A 6,090-nucleotide genomic window follows, 5' to 3' on the forward strand; every position below is an offset into this window, starting at 1 on the left:
GTCCGGTTCTTAGGAGAGCAAAGGAATCGGCCCGAAAATAATAGGCCCCAGAATTGCCGAGACTATCAGCCCTGATGCCGACCTCAGCCAGACGAAAGGGATCGGGAAGATGATCCACAGAAGGATGAAGAAAGAAGAGAGGATTGGAGAAGTAGGAGCTTACGGCGTAGAAAGCCGAGGCTGGAACAAGCTATGGCCAAGATCAGGTAGTCAGGTTAGCCGGTAGTCCCGGAAAAGACTCATATTTATTAGTAGTTATGTTTTAAAGAACAAGATTATTATCTTAGTTGTAATAACGATAAGAAGAATTTCCCAGATTTGGGATGATTATTTTTTTGAATAAAATAATACAGCTGACTTAAGCATTGGAGTGTTCACGGTCTAGGGATCGGGAACCCATTGATATCATTTCTTTTACAGGAATGAGAAAGATAGCAAGCAGAACTCCAGGATATTCCTATCCCGAGATATAGAAAGAGTCTCTCGGCTAGTCCTATACCGAGAGCAAGAAGAAATAGTCTCTCGGTTAGTTCTATACCGAGAGCAAGAAGAAAGGGTCTCTCGATTAGTCCTATACCGAGAGCAACAAGGAAAGTCTCTCGGTTGGTCCTACACCGAGAGCCAGGGAGAAAACCCTACATAGAAAACAAGGCAAAGCCTCTCGGATCAGTCCTTATCGAGAGCAAGAAGGTAGACTCTTGGTTAGTCCTATACCGAGAGCAAGAAGAAATAGTCTCTCGGTTAGTCCTATACCGAGAACAAGAAGAAATAGTTTTTCCGTTAGTCCTATACTGAGAGCAAGAAGAAATGGTCTCTCGGTTAGCCCTATACTGAGAGCAACAAGGAAAGTCTCTTGGTTAGTCCTACACTGAGAGCCAGGAAGAAAACCCTGCAGAGAAAACAAGGCAAAGTCTCTCGGATCAATCCTTGCTGATAGCAAGAAGGTAAACTCTCGGTTAATCCTACACCGGGAGCCAGATGACAAACTTGTAGAAAAAACAAGAAGGTTTGGGGGGTCGGATTTAACCTTCGGTGTTGCAGATTCTCAGCAGGCAAGACTCTCAGTTAGCCCTATATCGGGGAGCCAGGGAGACAACCCTATAGGAAAAACAAGAAGGTTTGGGGGGGTCAGCTTTAACCCTTAGTTTGTAGGTTTTTAGAAGACAGGAAGACAACCCTATTAAAAACAAGGAGATAACATGTTTTTTGAAGGAGCCAAAGCTTGGATTTTTCGAGACAGAGAATTCATGTTACCCAAAGCCTTGGATGAGAGAATTGGTGGTAACTGTTGGAAATATTTCCATTCAGGCTAGCCTTCGGGTCAACACTGACCCTGAAAAGAAGAAAATAGCAGGACTTCCGGGAAAATCTCATCTCGAGAGACAGGTACTAAGCAGCCAAAATAGTAGGACTCTCGGGATAGTCCAATCCTGAGAGGTAGACATCGAGCAGCCATTCCCGAGGTCAAATTTAAGCATAGTTAAGTAATTATTTATAGTCTATAGGTTACTTTGATATATATATATATATATATATATATATATAGCAAGACTCTCGGGATAGTCCAATCCCGAGAGGTAGACACCGAGCAGCCATTCCCGATGTCGGATTTAAGCATAGTTAAGTAATTATTTATAGTATATAGGTTACTTTGTTTATATATATATATATATAAAACAAAGTAACCTATAGACTATAAATAATTACTTAACTAACTATGCTTAAATAGTTAGTTAGTTGCTTAGTAATATTAAGTTAGTATATATTAACCAACTAATTAAGAACTTAATATGTTAGTTAATATTGAGTAAGTATATGACTTAGGTTCGCAAACTTTAATCGAGTCGGGCGAGCGAGTTGGGTTGGGCTTTATACAAGCTAGGTTCGCGAGCCTTAATCGAGTTTCGTTGAACGAATCTGGTATGTATCACTTAATAATCAAGTGAGTTTCTACAATCACGAGCAGGTTTCTGCAGTCACGAATTGAATTTGGATCAAGTTTAAATGAGTGGGTATCAAGCGGGTTATTAAACGAACTGGTTTATTTACAGCCATACATGAGATCAAACTAGGAGGGGGCAGACTCCTCGACAACATACCCGAATAGAATAAGTAATACCCAAAAATAAGAAAAGAAAATAGAAAATCAATCTATAAATGAACCTCAAAGGGACCATAAACAACAGAAATATAACCAAAAAAAAAAAACCCAATAACAACAGCAACAACGATGGAAAAATAGGAGATGTGTGGTGCGTGAAGGCTACGTGTGGTTGCGTGGGGGGCAAACGGGTGCGTGAAAGGAGGCGTCGGGAAGTGGAAAGGCTACAGATTGCGATGATGTGGCGCTTTAGTTGGGAGAGAGAGAGAGAGAGAGAGAGAGAGGAAAGATGGCAGATCTGATTTGAAGACAGAAGGCAGAAGACGGAAGATGGTAGATCTGGATTATTAATGAAGAAGTATACAAATGAATATTGTTTGGTATAATACAGTTTACTGTGTTTAGAAAATCATTACTCTATCGAAGTAGCCATTAGAGGTCACGGCTCTCTTAAAGTAGTCATTGAAGATCACGACTAAGATTAAGACTGACTCTATTAACTCTAAACTAAGACCCTTAACTCTACTAAAAAGAATCAAAATCAAACTCTTTATTAGAGATTTATTTCTTATTGAACTCTAAGTACAAAATAACATTTGACTAACCAATGAAAATGCTCTAATGTTGTACTGAGAAGAATCTTTTTCTTTTTTCTTTTCACTTTTCAGCGTCGGGTTGTGTCCTACCGGGGAGATATAAGCCAAACTGTTTCCTAGCAGTCCTTGGATTATTTCTATACAACTAATTAAAGCAATCCCATAATTAAATTTAAATAATTTGTATGCTTAAAATCAAATATGTAATTAGTAATATATGAGAAGAGGAGAACTGAATGAAAGGAATAAGAGGAAAAGCTACTAACATGATCATTACCAACAAAAAAATAAAAAAAAATAAAAAAAAAAAAAAGGGAAAAGATACCCAGATTAATTGTAACATGATTAATTACGAACATTAATTGTAAGTAGGGAGGTGGTTGTATAGTATCAATTCCCTATCCATCCTCATCAAAAGGGACCCAGATTGTCAAGGAACTTTTAATGTCGTTGCATGCATATATAATCAACATGGTTCAATGTAAATTGCATTGTAGATGGAAAAGGTCTACTGTTTCTGCACACGTTAACTCTGGGTAACTACGGCTTCAATTCCACAATAACTTGTATTTTCGAATAGATCAATGTTTTACATAGTTTTACTCTTCTATTCTTACTTTTGTATTATTTAATTGACGTGACTTTTAAAATTATTTTTAAATTTTAAAATACATAATTATTAAATTTTGGATCCAACAAAACCGGGTAAAAAAAATATCAGAATAAAAATGGATAATAGTAGTCTCCATGTCAAACAATACACTGTGATAGCAATAAATGGAAAAGTGGCCGGCCATATATATATACGCAACACGTTGACAGAGCTCCACGTAACGGTGCAATAGCTAGAGTCTTAACCAAGATGGGAAGCTACAAAATAGTCCAACATGTAGTAGCTAGAAGTAGCCTAAGTGAAAGTAACAAGAATAGAATTTCTATTTATCTTCTTAGTCGTATGGTAGTTGTAGTTGCAGTATAATATGAATCGCAGTAGTAGTATATAGTCTAAGTTTGGCAGTAGTATTACTATTACGTATATATTGTTGTTTTCGTAGACCAGAGTACGTAGTATAAATAAGGTGAAAGTATAAGTAACGACTAGAAGTTAATTATTAAGCTTGTGGATTTTCTCCATCCCCAATTGGAGTACTGTGGTCGCTCCTACCCGAAATGAGCTATTGTGGTTTCACTTACTTGAAAGGAGTTCAATGTCATCAATATATTTAGAGAAATTCTATATCACTACAAAAAAACAGGCGTTTCGTGACCTTTTTTTTTTGTGTTGTTTACAACAAGCTAAGCGACATTAATTTTTGAATTAGCGTCATTTCTTTCAAAACGACGTAATTCTCACGTCCTTTACTTTTAAAGGACGCTAAATTAAAATATTTAATGTCATTTTTTTTATAAATGTCGTGAACTAAATAGTGCCGTTTAACTTCGATAGTACCGTTTCTTCTTCCCTTACCCTATTCTCTTGGTATTGCATGGAACTGTTCATTTTCTCATATTCAGCTTCGATAGTGCCGTTTTCCCCCCTCACCCAATTCCCTTGGCATTGTGTAGAAAAAGCAAATGTGCTTGTCCCATATCCGCTAAGGAGCAGAAGATTGATGAGTACAATGGGTCCTCTTTCGGTGAGCAATTGCTTGGAACCATTCTCTCTCCCCTTACGGATCAGACTATTGATATAAAATAAGCGTGGATGTCTTAAATCCTGATAGTCTAGTAGTAGATCAATTAGCTTTGAGAATGCTTTTGTTCCGATATTCGTGTGCCAATCAATGGATTAAAACTTAAAAGCAAATTTTCTTTTGCTTTTCGTGTGCCAATCAAGTTTTGAAGCTATCAATTTACAGAGGAAAAAGGTGTAAAGATTGCACACATCAATTGATCCCCCACTATATATATATATATTAAAATGAGGATTGAATTAGGATATTATGATCAATGGATTTCACAACTACGAAGATTCCAAAACCATTTTGCTTAACACTCACGTACAAAACAAATAGCTAAGTGTTAAGAAATTAAATTGAAACTAGCTATTGAGCTTTTGTCCTTTTTTATTTAACTCACTTGGTTTTTAACTTTTGCTACTGAATTCCCATTGATTTTGCCCGGTTCTAATTAAATCCTTCCATCTCATTTTTTACAAAACTCTTCTGCTTTTTACAAATAGTCTCACTGCTTCTATCCTTATCCTTTTCAATTTCTACCATGCCCACCGGCACAAACAGCCAAAAACAGAAGAGGAGGAAAAAAAAACTTTGCATTTGGAATTGATTGTGCTTGGATTTTTTTTTTTTTTTTTTTTAGGGCCGGCAATTCATGTTTATATGGCTTTTCATGTGGTTTAAATATATGAATATAAGACTATATAGGTGGCATATAATTAAACGGGTTTGATTCTTTAACCATAACCCTCTAATTTTGTGTTGGGTTCTTGTCGAGTTCGCAGATTGTGTCAAAAATTGACAGTCGCATGTCAGGTTTGGATCGTACTGAGGTGCGTGTTTATAAGAATGTAAAAGCTAACCCTAATCCGAACTATTTAGATAAATAGGCCAGATCCCTCCACTTTAATTCAATAATTTCGTGTTAAACTTGCAGGTCGTATAAAAAATTATCTGCGTAATTTATTTTTATTTTTAGGTTTAAGTAATGAGAAATCTTAAGTTATACATTCTTGATAACAAGAGAATCTAACAAAGGTTGCATTTGGTAGTAATACAAGTAGCTTTTCAGCAAAGATTGTGGGCGGTAGCTGGGGAGACGACGATGGAGGCCGGAGGGTTAACATTGGCCATGAGAAAAGCATGAAGAGAGAAGGAAAAGAATAATTGTTTAGATAAGGTATCACGCACTAAAATTGGGATGTATGGTCCCATTTGTTGTCTATTTTGAATATCTATATATGATATATGATATATATATATATATATATATATATATATATATATATATATATATATATATCATATAGTTGCTTTTAAATTTGAGAAATAATATTTTTACATCTTTTATCTATTTTTTTGTATATTTTTTTTTAAAAAAAAAAAAAAATTAACCGTTAAATCTACATATCAAATAATTAATTTAAAAAATAGAGGTACAAAGAACTCATTGTGTTTAATGGAAGGCGTGTGAAACTATTTTGCTTGGTAATTGAATTGGCTTTGGGACCGTAAAAGCAGTCCAAGGTTTGCATGAACCGTTTTCCTCCATAGGGATTTAGACAGTCTGCTTGTCATATAGCCTGAAAGATCTTCTCGTTACAAACTGATATGCTACTCATCCACATCACATACAACTGAAAGAAATTTAGAATTTCGTCTTTTTGTTAAACATGAATTACATTTTTTTTTTAATTTCGTCTTTTTGTTAAACATG

Source organism: Alnus glutinosa, chromosome 9, assembly GCF_958979055.1.
Source record: "Alnus glutinosa chromosome 9, dhAlnGlut1.1, whole genome shotgun sequence".
Classification (NCBI taxonomy): Eukaryota; Viridiplantae; Streptophyta; class Magnoliopsida; order Fagales; family Betulaceae; genus Alnus; species Alnus glutinosa.